This window comes from Somniosus microcephalus, chromosome 2, assembly GCF_052327205.1.
Source record: "Somniosus microcephalus isolate GS21.2 chromosome 2, FLI_Smic_1.0, whole genome shotgun sequence".
NCBI classification, from domain to species: Eukaryota; Metazoa; Chordata; class Chondrichthyes; order Squaliformes; family Somniosidae; genus Somniosus; species Somniosus microcephalus.
Window position 1 is genome coordinate 171,919,801 of NC_140988.1, and position 18,418 is coordinate 171,938,218.

Here is an 18,418-nt window from a genome sequence, read left to right on the forward strand (position 1 = left end):
TGGGGTCAGTTTCTGCTCCAATGCTAATACACTCCTGTTGGCTCCCACCCTGCTCTGGATGCTGCTCCTCGATACGGAATGATTATGCCTACACTATCTGATCTTGCCTTCAAATGCAATCCTCCCTCTCGGAAGAACTAGACTGTTAGCAGTTTGTTCGACCCCAAATTAAGCTTTCAACCTCATATATCCTCCCCATTACAAGGGCAATATTTTCCATCTCCATAGCATTGTCCACATTAGCCCATTTGCCATCATGCCTTTGTCAACTCCAGACTCAGTGCTACAATGCCCTCCTAGTTGGTCGCCCATCTTCCATAGACTTTACTTCATACCCCACACCCCTCTGCCACACCGAATCCTACATGCCCATCAACCCTAGCTGGAAAACATTGTACTTGATGACAAACATTGGCTCATGGTCCCCCAATGCCTCAGATTTAAAACTCTCATCCTTGTGTTTAAATCCGTCCAATCGCCTTGCGTTTCGAGATCTTCTCTCTAGTAACTCTTTGTAGTAACATTTAGCACTATCCTTGTCCATAATCACATTTTTTTTTTAGGAGACATAATGATAGAAGTCTTTTTGCCACCAATTATGAGGCTCAAAACTGCTGGTGTTACTGTGAAAGGAAACTATAAATGTTGCACAATAACTTAGCCCAGCTAACATGTACGGCAGGGCCCCAGCTAAGGAAACCAACTTGTTGAACAAAATTTTTTTTCTGGTACCAAGCTTGCACAGTGGATTTAAACTGCGGAATGCCCAACTTCAAATATTTACATTGGTGATCTTTGCTGTTTGCCCCTGGGGTCTGGCTCAGTGATTGGCAGGAACCTGGGGTGACGTGCCGAGGTCAGTGACATAATTGCACAAAATGATGTGTTATTAAAATTGACCTCTCCTAAGAAATTTGAATATCTTCATAAAGGACTGAGCTGGGAAGAATATTCTTAAGAGGTAGGGTCTGGGACATACATTAAGAGGAAAGTCACATTTTTAACAACTTCAATGTACCTGTATTTCTATTTTTTAATAGAAATCAACAACCTGAGCATATGCGCTTTGCTTTGCATTTTGAGCAGGAAGAAAGGTAGCACCATTTACAAACAAAAATGTCTCTGCTGAACTCTAACTTCTGCTATATATAAAAGACACCTTTTTAAAAATTTGGGCTTGAATTGTGAGTTGTCGCTGGTGAGCTGCTTTTACTTGTGTTTCATCATTATAAATTTAATAGAGGGGTGAATTACAGCTTTAATGGTCAAAGTGGACTAATATTTTTTGATACTGTATGATCAAGATGCTATTAGTGTCAGCTACATCATTTTTAAAACCCTTTCAAAACAGACAGCTACTAGTTGTTAACTAAAGGAGAAATGCATTCTTATTTGAATGCAAAAGCCTCAAAAGTAAGATGACTATAGCGTTAAGTACCAGCACTGACGGGTAATTAGATAAACTGGCAGTGTTCTCACTCAGTGAGTGTGTAAACCTTCCTATGCCCACTTGACCCGTGTACTTTCAAGCTTAGCGAGAGCATTTTGAGCCTTGCAACTACATACATTAGAATGAGGTACTAGTGGTTATAGGTCTGTCACTGGTGGTGGGAGCTATTAAGATGATGAATTAAGGCTGCAGTTCTAATACATTATCGGTCTAATACCCATAGCTGTAGAGTGTGAAGCAGAGCCAGCAAGACTTGAATTCTACTGCGACCTGTGCCCAACTATGACTTACATTCTTTCCCCTAGGTGAGAGCCCTGTGCTTGCACGTTCTCCCAGCAGCTACTTTTAATGTCAGAGAGCTCATGCGGCAGCATCCCCTCTCTCACACATACAAAACTCAATTGTATCTTCCTAAAGTGCCCAGCAGAGCGAATAAACTGCATGAACACTTTTAAACACAGCTTCACCTCAGACTGGATTTATATTACACACATGGTGTGAGACTTGCCACTTTGCCTCGAAGCACACCTGAAGCTTATTTACCTCAATGTGAAAACGGCAGTATAACAGTTGCTTAATATATCACAGGAAAGTACATTCACATAATAGCAAAGCTTCTTGCCTCAACTGCTATTTTTCTTGCAGCATTTAACAAAATGCACTACATCAGACCAAAACAACACTGCAGAGTTCCTCCATAATTCAGTATTTTTTAATAAAAAGCTCCCCTCTCTCCTCCCCACCCCCACCCCCTCTGGGACCAGTTATCCCACCACTTTCTAACCTGCTTGACCTGAATACTGGTCTTGGTCTGGACTCGTGTGTGCAACACCACGCAAGATCGACGAGTAAATACTGCTGAATAAAAAGTGTGAACCACAGAGTACTATCCACAATTAGGGAGAATCTCTTTGTTTAAGTGCTGATCAGTGATGGTACAGGGTAGAAATTCTATGGGTAAATAAATTAATTAAAAATTCTCACATTAAAATAGAAATTAGTGCAGTGAGTATGTGGAACATATAATTAACTAAATTGAAAAAGAGTTGCATAAATATCTGCCTGAAGATAGGAAAGAAGGCCATGAGGGTAAATAGATGATCAAACACTCTTACGAAACTCAATGGTTCATGTGTCTTTGAGACTATGGGTGAGTTACCTCTGGATTGCAAATGGTCAGAGTTGTACGGGTGGTTTTTGTGGTTCGATAAATATTCTGTAGTTATTCCCCTTGGAGGTCAGGGAGAAATTCACTGAACTTCTTGGATGCTTTATCTGCAGTCAGTCAAGAAGCTTGGGTCAAGTCCATGGCAGGAAAATTATATACGGTCTGTGGAGGGAATGAGCTGAATAATCTTTGCTTGTTCTAAACTTCAATGTATTCTTATGCCTTTTAAGTAGCATTGCTGATGACATAGGGACAAATGATATAGTTTAGTACCCATCAGTGATTGTGCTTATCATCATTACTTTCTCCTTTAAGATACAATTGTAGACTGCAGCATTTCTGCAGACTTACTCAGGAGAGTTTGCTAATAATAGATTTGTCTTGCTAGCCTCATTGAGGCATTATACAAAGAATTGTTTCAGTATAGATGATTTAAAAACTAAATATTAAAACTAAGGTGATTATTTTAAACGTGTCTCTTAACCGTTCCATCGTCCTTCTCTTGAGGACAAATTAATGCCACACCACTGTGGACATGGAAAAATTGTTAACTACCAGGCCCTGAATTTCCACAGTGATTCTCCCATTCTCCTGCCATAATGCCGGCAGGAATTCGGCAGAACCCCCAGGAAAGTGCCATTAACCGCCAAATTTACAGCAGGAGATGCTCGCAAAACTTCAGGGTCCATATTTAGTTGAAAGTTGCATGAATTCTAAATTCAGATGCAAGAAGTTCCAATGAAGTAGCACAAAACCCAACCAACTGAATAACAATGAGGCATGAAAAAAAAATCCTGCTAGTGGTTTAATCCTGCTGGTAATGCTGCTAGTCTGGCCCTGATACCACATGTGAATGGCAAAATTCTCTTTTGCCAGGTTTGTACCTGAGAATTTGGAGAGAATAAACTGAGCATGGATGAGAAGACTTGGGCTGGAAATAAAAGCGCAAAAAAAGTAGTAACCTTATTGTGAGCTGGAAGCCAATGTTGTACGGCTTGCTCTATTGAAAAAAATTAAAATATATAAGTTTTGTTCAAGTATTGTCAGATGTTCTTTTATTTTGGTAATACATGTGAGCCTGAAGTTGGAAGGAGACTTCAAGGATTTCACTGGAGTCTTCCTTATTATTTTACTTTCCCTATTATTCTGTTTGAACACCAGATGTGTGAAATGGCATCACCTATATTTTTCTTGAATGGGTGATTTCATGGTGGGTGAGTGATTTAGTATTCTGTAAGAGAGACTGTAGATACCTGGGGTTTTTATTTCCTTGTCCCTCCACTGGGAAAAGGGGCAATAGCTGGTGTTTTCTTTAGTGAGAGGAGCCTCTCTTCTGTTTGTTTTGATGCGGCAGGCGGGGAGCTGATCCTCTGAAAGGGAACAAGCACCTTTCTCTGTTAACAGAGCATTGGATGTGATGAAAACCGTTATAATTAGGTCCTAGTATGATGAGCAAGGAAGGGTCCTGCAGGCTATAATCAAAACTGTGTGGATCAGAAATACCTAAGCACAGGAGGATATCTTTCTATACTTGAACATGGTGAATGACCAAGTCCTGGACAAATCCAGCTCTGTTGTGGGTATTATTAGCAGAGGTTCATTGGCACTATGGAGCTTTGTAAGGGAAACCAACTTGCTGATACCCCAGAGGCAGTGATTTTATTTATTACTCTGAATCGCGTACAGCTGCTACTCCAGATTCCAGGCAGTTCTCATTTTCTCTTTGTTATACATTATTTTGAATTATACAGGAAACTTTGTGCTATCCGGCACCCATGGGACCGAGCTACTGCCGTTTTTTTAAAAGCTCCGGATAGACCAGCGTCAATGTTATCAGATAGGAGCTTTTCATCGCAGTATCTGACCACAAACACTGTTGCTCAGCAACAGCTTGTAAACACTCGGCCCAGTAGCTTGGAAGCGTCTCTGAAGCTGTTGCTAAGCGACAAAGACGCTTTCCAGAGCCTGCCTGTGAAAAGAATGTTAGGAGAAAAAAAAACACCTAACCAAAACGGTTGCTGATTTCTGCCGTTAGATCAAAGTTGCCGGACATTCAACTTCCGGATAGCTCAAAGTTTCCTGTACATGAATATTCTCTTAGAATGTTTTTTCTTGCTCACCTAATGTACGCGTGCAGTAAGGGCACAGCAGTTATCATGGGTGACAAAAATCTACATATAGATTGGGCTAACCAAATTAGTAACAATACTGTGGAGGAGGAATTCCTAGAGTGTATACGGGATGGTTTCCTGGACCAATATGTCGAGCAACCAACTAGAGATCAGGCCATCTTAGACTGGGTATTATGTAATGAGAAAGGATTAATTAGCAATTTTGTTGTGTGAGGCCCCTTGGGGAGCAGCGATCATAATATGATAGAATTCTTCATTAAGATAGAGAGTGAAATAGTTGACTCAGACTAGGGTTCTGAATTTAAATAAATGAAACTACAATGGTATGAGGTGCGAGTTGGCTAGGATGGATTGGGGAACGTTACTTTGATGTTGACGGTGGATAGGCAATGGCAAATATTTCAAGATCGCATGGATGAGCTACAGAATTTTTTCATCCCTGTTTGGCATGAAAATAAAACAAAAAAGGTGACTCAACCATGGCTAACAACTGTTGTACGAGGCCCCTAGGGTCGGAGCGATCATAATATGATCGAATTCTTCGTTAAGATGGAGAATGAAGTAGTTGACTCAGAGACTAGGGTCCTCAATTTAAATAAAGGAAACTACGATGGTCTGAGGAGCAAGTTGGGTAGGATTGATTGGGGAATGGCACTCAAAGGGTTGATGGTGGATAGGCAATGGCAAACATTCAAAGACCAAATGGATGAGCTACAGAATTTCTTCATCCCAGTTTGGCATAAAAATAAAACAAAAAAGGTGACTCAACCGTGGCTAACAAGGGAAATTAGGGATAGCGTAAGATCCAAGGAGAGGACATATAAATTGGCCAGAAAAAGCAATAATCCTGAGGATTGGGAGCAGTTTAGGATTCAACAAAGGAGCACAAAGGGGTTAATTAAGAAAGGGGAAATAGAATGTGAGAGTAAGCGTTCAGGGAACATACAAACTGACTGTAAAAGCTTTTATAGATATGTGAAGAGAAAAAGATTGGTGAAGTCAAGCGTAGGTCCCTTGCAGTCAGAATCAGTGGAATTTATAATGGGGAACAAAGAAATGGCAGACCAACTAAATACATATTTTGGTTCTGTCTTCACAAAGGAGGACACAAATAATCTCCCAGAGATGCCGGGGAACATAGGGTCTGATGAAAGGGTGGAACTGAAAGAAATCAGTATTTGTAGGGAAATGGTGTTAGGAAAATTGATGGGACTGAAGGCCGATAAATACCCAGGGCCTGATAATCTACATCCCAGGGTACTTAAGGAAGTGGCCCTAGAAATAGTATATGCATTGCTGGTCATCTTTCAGAACTCGATAGACTCTGGAACAGTACCCATGGATTGGAGGGTAGCTAATGTTACCCCACTATTCAAAAAAGGTGGTAGAGAAAAAGCAGGGAATTATAGACCAGTAAGCCTGACATCAGTAGTGGGGAAAATGCTAGAGTCCATTATAAAAGATGTAATAGCAGAGCACTTGGAAAGCAGTGACAGGATCGGACAAAGTCAACATGGATTTACAAAAGGTAAATCATGCTTGACTTATCTACTGGAATTTTTTGAGGATGTAACTGGTAAAATAGATAAGGGAGAACCAGTGGATGTGGTGTATTTGGACTTTCAGAAGGCTTTCGATAAGGTCCCGCATAAGAGATTCGCGTGCAAAATTAAGGCACATGGGATTGGGGGCAAGGTATTGACTTGGATAGAGAACTGGTTGGCGGACAGAAAGCAAAGAGTTGGAATAAACGGGTCGTTTTCCGAGTGGCAGGCGGTGACTAATGGGGTACCGCAAGGATCGGTCCTAGGACCCCAGCTGTTCACAATATATATTAATGATCTGGACGAGGGAATTCGATGTAATATCTCCAAATTTGCAGACGACACAAAGCTGGGTGGGAGGGTATGCTGTGAGGAGGATGTTGTGAAACTCCAGTACGATTTGGACAGGTTGGGTGATTGGGCAGAAACATGGCAAATGCACTATAATGTGGATAAATGTGAGGTTATCCACTTTGGTGGCAAAAACAGGAAGACAGATTATTATTTGAATGGCAATAGATTGGGAGAAGGGGAAGTGCAAAGAGACCTGGGTGTTCTTGTGCACCAGTCGCTGAAGGTAAGCATGCAGGTGCAGCAGGCGGTTATGAAGGCAAATGGTATGTTGGCCTTCGTAGCAAGAGGGTTCGAGTACAGGAACAAGGATGTCTTGCTACAGTTGTACAGGGCCTTGGTGAGACCGCACCTTGAGTATTGTGTGCAGTTTTGGTCGCCTTACCTGAGGAAGGACATTCTTACCATGGAAGGAGTGCAGCGAAGATTCACCAGGCTGATACCTGGGATGGCAGGAATGACGTATGAGGAGAGATTGTGTCGATTGGGCTTATACTCACTGGAGTTTAGAAGATTGAGAGGGGATCTCATCGAAACCTATAAAATTCTGTCAGGCCTGGACAGACTAGATGCAGGAAGGATGTTTCTGATGGCCGGGGAGTCCAGAACCAGGGGTCACAGTCTAAGGATAAGGGGTAGGCCATTTAGGACTGAGATGAGGAGGAATTTCTTCGCCCAGAGAGTGGTGAACCTGTGGAATTCTCTGCCACAGAGGGCGGTGGAGGCCAGTTCATTAAATATATTCAAGAAAGAGTTGGATATATTTCTTAAGGCTAAAGGGATCAAGGGATATGGGGAGACGGCAGGGACAGGGTACTGAATTTGGATGATCAGCCATGATCTCATTGAATGGCGGAGCAAGCTTGAAGGGCCGAATGGCCTATTCCTGCTCCGGTCTTCTATGTTTCTATGTAACAAGGGAAATTAGGGATAGCATAAGATCCAAGGAGAGGGCATATAAATTGGCCAGAAAAAGCAACAAACCTGAGGGTTGGGAGCAGTTTAGGATTCAGCAAAGGAGGACAAAGGGATTAATTAAGAGGGGGAAAATAGATTATGAGAGTAAGCTTTCAGGGAACATAAAAACTGACTGTAAAAGCTTCTATAAATATGTGAAGAGAAAAAGATTGGTGAAGTTGTGGGAAACTACAGTCTCCCGCGTAAAGAAATAGGCAACACAACGAGCTACAAGAAATAGGTCTTTACTCCAACTCTCACAATACAGTACTGAATTCGTAAAGCCCGCGAACCTGTGATGACTCACGGATTGGTCACCTGCTGGAACCTGATTGGTTTTCCTTCTCTCAGCAGCAGGCAAGTCTGAACATGCCTTATTCCTCTCAGCTTGCAACTGTCTTGCGGGGGGAGGGGAATACAGCAGTTAAAAGGGAATTATACAGGTTTATCTACATACACACAGTGTTTCCCCAATGTGGCACATACGCCACCCCCAGAATCCTCGTTAACTGTAAAAGTCAGTCTCTGCGGAGGTTTGACCCAACGGCCGTAGCGGCTGTAGTAGCCATCTGGCGTGTGAGGAGGGCTGTCTGGGAGGTCGGCCGGTTGGTTCGTCGGCTGGTCTGGCGGCTGGTCTGCCGGTGGGCTGGCTGGACGGGCTGCCGGCGAAGGTGGGGCGGCGGCCGGGAAGTAAGGTTCTGGCGTGTCTTGGTCCTCTTGTGGGGCCGCTGCCAACGCGGGAGGTCTGCCCCGCCGTGGGGGAAGAGCCGGACGAAACGGGAAGCTGAGGTCCAGGTGCGCCGGTTTGAGGCGGTCTACTGAAATAAGGTCCGGCTTCCCGCCGACGTCGATAAGAAAAGCTTTGTCCCCCGTCTCCAACACTGAGAAGGGGCCGGTGTATGGTGCCTGCAGCGGGCCTCTGTGCGCGTCCCGGCACACGAAGACGAACTCCGCATGTCGTAAGTCCCGAGGCACGTAGGACGGCTGCGGGCCGTGTTGCGAAGTGGGCACTGGACGGAATTGCTGGGACGCGTCCTGGTGCAGGGAAAGCTGTCTGGCGGCCGACCACGGCTCCGTTGTCAGGGGGAGGAAGTCGCCTGGTACTCTGAGCGGTTGGCCGTAGACCATCTCGGCCGCGGAGGTGCGGAGGTCCTCTTTGGGTGCGGTGCGCAATCCCAGGAGGACCCAGGGTAGTTTGTTGATCCAGCTGGTGTCGGCCAGGCTGGCGCGGAGGGAGGCTTTCAAGGAACGATGAAAGCGCTCGCAGAGCCCGTTGGCCTGCGGGTGGTAGGCTGTTGTCCTGTGCAACTTGGTGCCGAGGCCAGCGGTGATGGCATTCCACAAGTGGGAGGTGAACTGGGGGCCTCTGTCCGAGGATATGTCGGTCGGCACGCCGAACCGGGCCACCCATGTCGAGACGAATGCTCGCGCGACGTCGGTCGTGGTGGTGGAGGCGAGGGGAACCGCCTCGGGCCTTCTGGTGGTGCGGTCGACGATCGTGAGCAGGTGTGTGAAACCGTGCGACAGCGGCAAGGGGCCTACCAGATCGACGTGGACGTGGTCAAAACGCCTCTCGGGCACCGGGAAACACTCCAATGGCGCCTTGGTGTGCTGCTGGATCTTAGCGCGCTGACATGCCACGCATGTGTTGGTCCAGTCTCTCACATCCTTGTGGAGTCCAGGCTAGACGAACTTGGCGGACATGAGTTTCTGAGACGCACGCATCCCTGGATGTGAGAGGCCGTGGATGATGTCGAAAACTCGCTTGCGCCAGGCGGATGGGACGACCGGCCGAGGCGAGGGGACTGAGACGTCGCACAGGAGGGTTGTGCCGGCTGCGTGGAAGTGGATGTCGGCCAGAGTGAGGCTGGTGGTTGACGTCCTGAGGGCCTGGATCTCCGCGTCGGCGGCCTGGTCTCTCGCCATGCTGGCGTAGTCGACGCCCAGGTGCACTGCGTGGAGCGAGGGTCTTGAGAGGCAGTCGGCCACCAAATTGTCCTTGCCGGCAACGTGGCGGATGTCCGTGGTGAACTCCGAGATGAAGTTGAGTTGGCGCTGTTGGCGCGCGGACCAGGGTTCGGTTACTTTGGCCATGGCGAAAGTGAGCGGCTTGTGGTCCACGAATGTGGTGAACGGCCGGCCTTCCAGGAGGAAACGGAAGTGCCGGATTGCCAGGAACAGGGCCAGGAGCTCTCTGTCGAACGTGCTGTAGGCCTGCTCGTTCTTGCGCAGCTGTCGGCTGAAAAATGCCAGTGGCTGCCACGCGCCTTCGACCCACTGTTGCTGGACAGCGCCGACGGCGTAATCCGAGGCGTCCGTGGTGAGGGCGGTCTTGGCGCCCGGAATGGGGTGGGCCAGTAGTGTGGCGTTGGCCAAGGCGCTTTTGGTCTGGTGGAAGGCTGTCGCCATCTCGCTGGACCAGGTGAGTTGCTCTTTGCCCGTTTTGCCCCTGGTGGCTTCGTAGAGGGGGCGCATGAGTGAGGCGGCCTTGGGCACGAAACAGTGATAGAAATTGACCATCCCCAAAAATTCCTGCAGCGCCTTGACCGAGGTGGGTTGGGGAAAGTCCGCCACTGCCTGCACCTTGGAAGTTAGGGGAATGGCTCCCCTTGGCGAGATTCTGTGGCCAAGAAAGTCAATTTGGGCTGCTCCGAACTGGCATTTGGCCGGGTTGACGATTAGCCCGTGTTGGCTGAGGCGCTGGAAAAGAGAGCGCAAATGCGCGATGTGCTCGGCCTTGCTGGTGCTGGCCACGAGGATATCGTCCAGATAGACAAACAGGAAGCTCAGGTCCCGTAGGACGGAATCCATGAGCCGTTGGAAGGCCTGTGCGGCGTTCTTGAGCCCGAAGGGCATGCGCAGGAACTCGAACAGTCCGAAGGGGGTGATGACCGCTGTCTTCTGGACGTCTGCGTGGTGGACGGGGACCTGATGGTAGCCGCGAATCAGGTCGACCTTGGAAAAGACGGACTTTCCTGCTAGGTGTGCCGAGAAGTCTTGGATGTGCGGAATGGGGTATCTATCGGGCGTGGTGGCGTCGTTGAGCCATCTGTAGTCACTGCAGGGCGCCAGCCACAGCCCGGCTTGGGCACAATGTGGAGGGGGGATGACCAGGGGCTGTTCGAGCGGCGGATGATGCCCAGTTTCTCCATGGTGGCGAATTCTTCCTTGGCCACCGCCATCTTGGCTGGGTCCAGGCGTCTGGCTCGGGCGAACACTGGTGGTCCCGTAGTGGCGATGTGGTGCTTGACACCATGCTTGGCTGCCGCGGCTGAGAAGGTCGGTTGTGTGAGCCTCGGGAAATCTGCGAGTAGGCGGGCGTAGTCGTCATCCGCCGGGGTAGAGCAGGACCCGACGAGGGCCGGGCTGTTGCTCTGCTGGCAGGCCAGTGAAGTGAAAGTTGCTGCGTCGATCAGGCGCCTGTCGCGGACGTCGACCAGGAGTCCGTGGGCGCAAAGAAAATCGGCGCCCAGCAAGGGATGTGCCACCGAGGCCGTCACGAAATCCCACGTAAATCGCTGGCCGTTGAAACAAACCTCGGCCCGTCGCTTTCCAAAAGTAGCGATGGCTGCGCCATTTGCCGCCACGAGGGGTGGGCTGCTGCAGCCTGCCTGGATGTCGAGCTGGGAGGCAGGAATTATGCTGCATTGGGCTCCGGTGTCGCAAAGGAATCTGCGCCCTGAAAGGGAGTCGGTTATGTACAGCAGTTTACCTGCGGTGCCGATGGCCAGCGTGGCGGCGGGGGTGCGGTCGAGCGGGCCTAGACGGCGGCGCGGGGCTGGCGCGTTGGGCCGGGCGGCCATCTTCGTTTGATCGAAAGAGCAGGGTGCTCTGCAGCGTTGGGCCTTGTGGCCGAAACGCACGTGGTAGTAGCATAGTTCTGCGGCCTGGCATGGCGGCGCACGCTCAGTGGTGTCGGGGAGCCTCGCGGCTGCACAGCCGAGTTGGGCGACGGCGAAGACTTTGTCCGCGGCGGCTGCCAGTTGTACGCAGTCCGTGATCGGGGACCCCGCGAGGGCAGTCTGTACCTGCTGAGGAAGCAGGCTGAGGAAAAGGGCCCGAAACAAGAAGCACTGCAGTTCAGAGCCCAGGAGCGCAAGCATGCGGCTCATCAACTGGGTCGGGGTAGAGTCGCCGAGGCCTGGCAGTGAAAGAAGCCTACGGGCCCTCTCCTCCCCGGATAGGCTGTAAGCCTGCAGCAAGCGGCCCTTAATGGTTGAGTACTTGCCGGTCTGTGGTGGGTTCCCCAGCAGGTCGAGAACTTCGGCGGCGGTGGAGCTTGCTAGTGCTGAGACTACGTGGAGGTACCTTTCTTCATCGTCTTGAACCCTGCGAAGGGTGAATTGGGCCTCCGTGTGCGCGAACCAAGCTGGTGCTTGGTGTTCCCAGAAGATGGGGAGCTTCAAGGATGCGGCGCCGGCCGACATCGGGCTGCTGCTGGTTGCCATCGGGTCATTGCTGGCCTCTGTAGGGCTACGTGAGTCGGGGGCTTCGGCCGCCGACATTCGGGGTCACCAATGTGGGAGACTACAGTCTCCCGCGTAAAGAAATAGGCAACACAGCGAGCTACAAGAAATAGGTCTTTACTCCAACTCTCGCAATACAGTACTGAATTCGTAAAGCCCGCGAACCTGTGATGACTCACGGATTGGTCACCTGCTGGAACCTGATTGGTTTTCCTTCTCTCAGCAGCAGGCAAGTCTGAACATGCCTTATTCCTCTCAGCTTGCAACTGTCTTGCGGGGGGAGGGGAATACAGCAGTTAAAAGGGGATTATACAGGTTTATCTACATACACACAGTGTTTCCCCAATGTGGCAACGCCACAAAGTCAAACATAGGCCCCTTGCAATCAAAATCAGGGGAATTTATAATGGGGAACAAAGAAATGGCTGATCAATTAAATACATACTTTGTTTCTGTCTTCACAAAGGAGGACACAAATAACCTCCCAGAGATGTCGGGGAACATAGGGTCTAATGAGAGGGAGGAATTGAATTAAATCAGTATTTGTAGGGAAATGGTGTTAGGGAAATTGATGGGATTGAAGGCCGATAAATCCCCAGGGCCTGATAATCTACATCCTAGGGTACTTAAGGAAGTGGTCCTAGAAATAGTAGATGCATTGCTGGTCATCTTCCAAAATTCTATCGACTCTGGAACAGTTCCCATAGATTGGAGGATAGCTAATGTAACCCCACTATTTAAAAAGGGTGGTAGAGAGAAAACAGGGAATTATAGACTGGTAAGCCTGACATCAGTAGTGGGGAAAATGCTAGAGGCCATTATAAAAGATGTAATAGCAGAGCACTTAGAAAACAGTGACCGGATCGGACAAAGTCAACATGGATTTACAAAAGGTGAATCATGCTTGACTAATCTACTGGAATTTTTTGAGGATGTAACTGGTAGAATAGATAAGGGAGAACCAGTGGATGTGGTGCATTTGGACTTTCAGAAGGCTTTCGATAAGGTCCCACATAAGAGATTAGCGTGTAAAGTTAAAGCACATGGGATTGGGGATAAGGTACTGTCTTGGATAAAGAACTGGTTGGCAGACAGGAAGCAAAGAGTTGGAATAAATGGGTCTTTTTCCGAGGGGCAGGCAGTGACTAGTGGGGTACCGCAGGGATCGGTGTTAGGACCCCAGCTATTCACAATATATATAAATGATCTAGACGAGGGAACTAGATGTAATATCTCCAAGTTTGCAGACGACACAAAACTGGGTGGACGTGTGTGCGAAGAGGAGGATGCAGAGAAACTCCAGTACGATTTGGACAGGTTGGGTGATTGGGCAGATGCACGGCAAATGCAGTATAATGTGGATAAATGCGAGATCAGCCATGATCTCATTAAATGGTGGAGCGGGCTCGAGGGGCCGAATGGCCTACTCCTGCTCCTATCTTCAATGTTTCTATGTACACTTGCTATTTAAAAAAAAAAGCAAAATCACAATTTAGAGAAAACAATCCTGGCACCTGTCATTAATAATTTTAAAAGCGATATAGAGGAAAGAGAAGGGATAATTGGATGCGTAGGCCAGGTGGATCAATTGTCTTCTCCTCCCTGAATGCATTTCTGGGGCAGGTCAAACTGACTCAAAGATCAAGCCCTTGATGATCATGAAAAACAGTGCAGTGGTGTTTACACATACTATCTGAAAGTTAAGGACCAATTTCTATTTATAACTTTGATGTGATTGAATTGACAATTAACATAAGTCTGCTTTAAACAGCAGAGAAAATGGTAGAGATTTTATTGAATTGATATCAAACTAGGTCGTGACAAATGAAAGAATTATTTTACAATATATGCTTAAGCAGACCCTCCAAAGACATGAGGCGAAGTTTATCTTAGTAAAGGGAAAAAGGATGGCAAAGATCCTTTAAGGATGGATATCATTCTGCTAATGCCTCCCCATCACAGCACAGCAACTAATAGATGTTTCCAACCGTAGATACTTGAAGTTTAATAAAAGAGAAGTTACTATCCTCACACTTCATCAAAATATCAACATCAGCTGCAGACATACAAAAGCACAGAAAAAAGCATTGTAATTGTGGGTCCCAAAAAATTCTGTTAAAATACTGCTGTTTATAATCAACAGCTTGATGATGGTAACACTAAGTTCTAATTTTGACAAACAAAGTGCATTTTGCACATGGTTTCAGGTTTCCAGCAATTACAGAGCATATTGTGTTAACAAAGCAATGAAATAAAAATTCTTCCGACAATATTTTGCATTGTTATTTCGCACAGTCTGTGAAAGGCACTGTGCTCAGAATCAGAATCAAGCAAGATAATGGATCGTTTTTATTTGAGTTGACCCTTTGAAGGTCTGCATTGGCATTTTTCTGCAGCAAATAAAAATATATCTAGGTTAATATTTTAAACGGTTTATTCAAAAAATATTGCAAATTACACAGTCATTCAGATCACTTCTAATTCTGCTTCTGCATATTCAGATTTAATAATTTACAGAGAATAATTCTGGATAATGTTGCAGGAAAAGAATTTTTAAAGCTGACAGGACTTTCAGTGCTAAGGGTTGAGTAACCAATTTCATACAGGTTTTAGGCAGTTGTATCCCAAGGCAATCAATATTCAAAGTGACATTCTATGTTTTAATTATTGTTCTCGGTTTATCATTATATAAACCACTAAGAGAAAATAATTTGGGATATTTAAATTATTTTCAATCTTAATCCTAAATAAATGTCAGCAAAATCAGTAAAATACAATCAGAAAAGGGGTCTTTAATCTCCTGTACAGATTATTCTTGGGGAGCAGGATTCACCTATCACAACTCCCAAGTCAGGAGCTGCCAATCAACTGTCAAGCAGCAGAGCTTCAGTGTGTCTCCCATCACTGGACTGTCAGTGCTGCAGCTGATGTGTTCGATTCAGAGAGCCCACTCAAGGCTGCCCGTCAACTCCTTTTCTCATATCAGCTCTGGAAATGGTTTGGTGTGAGAGGCAGAGACGGTTTGAGCTCTTTTGAACCCAGCAAGTATTGGAATCTATAATAAATGTATTTTGTTCAAAAGAAACCCTGTGCGAGGGAATGAATCAGGCAAATGGTCAACTGGTTCCAAGAAGCAGTGTTAAAAAGACAGATTTTTTTTTTAGGTATAAATGTTAGAATTTTGACCAAAGTAAGGATCTAGAGAGCAGAGTAAAATTCACAGTACATTAGTCAGTAGTGGTTTAAGATTGGTGGGAAATCAGTAGGAGGAGTTGCGTAGTTCTGATAAATCTAATACCTACAATCATACTAAAAAAAATTGTTAAAATGTACATACAATGTGTAAAAAAACAATTTAGATTATTAAAAAGTAATTTAAAAAAAACACATTTTGGGGGTAAATGTAATAGTTTCTCCTTTTCCTCACCAAGCTTTCACAGGTCACACATCATAGCGATGGTGAGTGAGCAGCCAACTTGCTCCCAGACATTGCCCCTTAATAAGCCACCAGGTGTGCAGGAGTAGCTTAGTGTCTGACCTTCTGATTTTCCCTCCCCCAACAGAGAGGAAGCACTTGACCTTTAACCTCTCCCTGCTTTTGACATCATGGCTCAGGTTTGGAACTTACCATCAGGTGGGAGTGAGGGCAGATTTCCTCTATACACTTTTTATAGCTAAAACATAAAAGTGCTATTTATACTCGGATTTACAATTTCAGCACAAAATGGTGAAAGGAGAAATCTTTCCCTATGTGGGGAATTGTAGCTTTAAATTTTCACCCAACTTCCCACTCCTATTCCCAGGCCCATTTTTGGCACAGCTCTCCTAATCGAGGGATACCTAGGATGCACTGGGTCATGAACAATGGAATTTCCTCTCTATAAATTACCATTTTTAATGGCTGTGCATTTTGTATGTGTACACCCAATGTAGTAAAGTGTAACATTACAGTGCAGTTTTTAATTTAGATTTTCATTAATTTCATTGTGGTAGCACTAATCTTGTCACAATTCCATTCAGTCCATTCATTTAGTGATGAATGTTTGGTAGGATAGGCTCCTCTAGCACTGTCTGCATTCATAAACTGTGTAAGCTGCAGTGCAGCAGATTCTGAAATTTAAAGTGATTTTACAGCTGAAAAAACATCTAAATTCATTTCCAAAGAAAAAATGTAAAAGTGCCACAATCTTTTCTGATTCACAACACAACCATTTTACAGGTGGGGTCTGAGCTACAAATGAACAGTTCTAATGGACGGTTGAAGAAGGACACATTGACATATTTCATAGCACTTTATAAAATGCTGCACTGTACAGCACTTAAAATAGGGCTGCAAAATATGTTAATGTATTTGTTACTAATATATCTTATTGCTGTACTGCTTTTACGATGCAACAGCAGCATGCAAGGATAAAGCGGTATAAAGCGACAGCTCTCTGACTGCTGCAGGGCAGCAAAGATATTTCAGTATTTTAAAAATAAAATTTGTCTCCACTCCTTTCCTAAACAGGCCAACTCGTGCTAGGATATGGTGCCACAAAGAAGGGTTTCACAATGGAAACAAATCTGGTCTACACATACATGCACACACTGTCCAGCAGGAGTCACTGGATGGTAATCAGGCAGGTAACATTCGTGCCACAAAAGTGCCAGGCAATGACTATCTCCAACAAGCGAGAGTCTAACCACCTCCCCATGACTTTCAACGGTATTACCATCACCGAATCCACCACCATCAACATCCTGGGGTCACCATTGACCAGAAACTTAACTGGACCAGCCACATAAATGCTGTGGCAACAAGAGCAGGTCAGAGGCTGGGTATTCTGCGGCGAGTGTCTCACCTCCCGACTCCCCAAAGCCTTTCCACCATCTACAGGAGTGTGATGGAATACTCTCCACTTGCCTGGATGAGTGCAGCTTCAACAACACACAAGAAGCTCGACTCCATCCAGGACAAAGCAGCCTGCTTGATTGGCACCCCATCCACCACCTTAAACATTCACTCCCTCCACCACTGGCGTACCATGGTTACACTGTGTACCATCTACAAGATGCACTGCAGCAACTCGCTAAGGCTTCTTCGGCAGCACCTCTCAAACCCGCAACCTCTACCACCTAGAAGGACAAGGGCAGCAGGCGCATGGGAACACCACCACCTCCAAGTTCCCCTCCAAGTCACACACCATCCTGACTTAGAAGTATATCGCCGATCCTTCATTGTCGCTGGGTCAAAATCCTGGAACTCCCTACCTAACAGCACTGCAGCGATTCAAGAAGGCAGTTCACCACCACCTTCTCAAGGGCAATTAGGGATGGGCAATAAATGCTGGCCTTGCCAGCGACGCCCACATCCCATATACTAATTTAAAAAAAGGAATGGGAACCCAAGCTTTTGTTTGGACTGCTTATAGGCCAATTGTAGTTCCCCTATTACCACCCTGCCTGAAATAAATCTGGCAGTTTCTTGATTTTATGGCTCAGGCCAATACTATGAATCATCATGGCAACTTCATTTGTAACTTATGATCAACAATTTTAAACCTCAATGTTACAAAATATTGAAACCTCCATATCGGAACAAATAGAATAAATATATATACTGCCACCAGTAATAATTTAAATACATTTATCAGTATTCTTGGCTCTCAACATCATGCCTATAGTGCTGCTAATAACACCACAGACCCAAGATTATGGTTAAAATCTGAATTTTAGAAATTCTTACCAAATAAATTCCTTTCTGAGAAAGATATGACCTATTGTTACAAATTAAGAACTACCAAAGATACCTTCTCAGTGGGCAGTGATGTCGGTCACTCCCTCAAGACGTCTGAGCACCTACTTTTTACGTAAGTTGACTACCACTGCCAAATCAAATCAACTTTTATTGTCATTGTTAGTGCACAATTGCAGTACAACGAAATGTAGGCTTGCGGCTCCCGAGAGTGTACAATTTGGATTAGGACACTTAAACATTTCAACATACATTTGTACATATATATTAGCATAAATATGACCATAATAAAGTGCATCGGCAGATGTGCAGGCTTTAGTGTTTATTTGTGGAGTTCAGTAGGATGACAGCCCTGGGAAAGAAGCTGTTCCTAAATCTGGTCGTACGGGTGCGAATGCATCTGTAGCGTCTTCCAGATGGTAGGAGGGCGAACAGACTGTGGCTGGGGTGGGTAGGGTCTTTGATGATGGACCGTGCCCTCCGTAGGCAGCGTTTCTGATATATATGTTCTATGGTCGGTAGCCGGGTGCCGGTAATGCGTTAGGCAGTTTTGACTACCCGCTGCAGGGCTTTCCGGTCATGGGAGCTACAGCTGCTGTACCATACTGTGATA

The 18,418-nt window shown here is 46.1% G+C and overlaps 1 protein-coding gene across 13 annotated transcripts in view; it reads right to left on the minus strand.

The window, feature by feature from the left end:
• Positions 1 to 18,418, minus strand: part of LOC147123103 (LIM domain-binding protein 2) — a 547,106-nt gene that overhangs the window by 273,712 nt on the left and 254,976 nt on the right. The gene's annotated exons all lie outside the window — the stretch shown is intronic.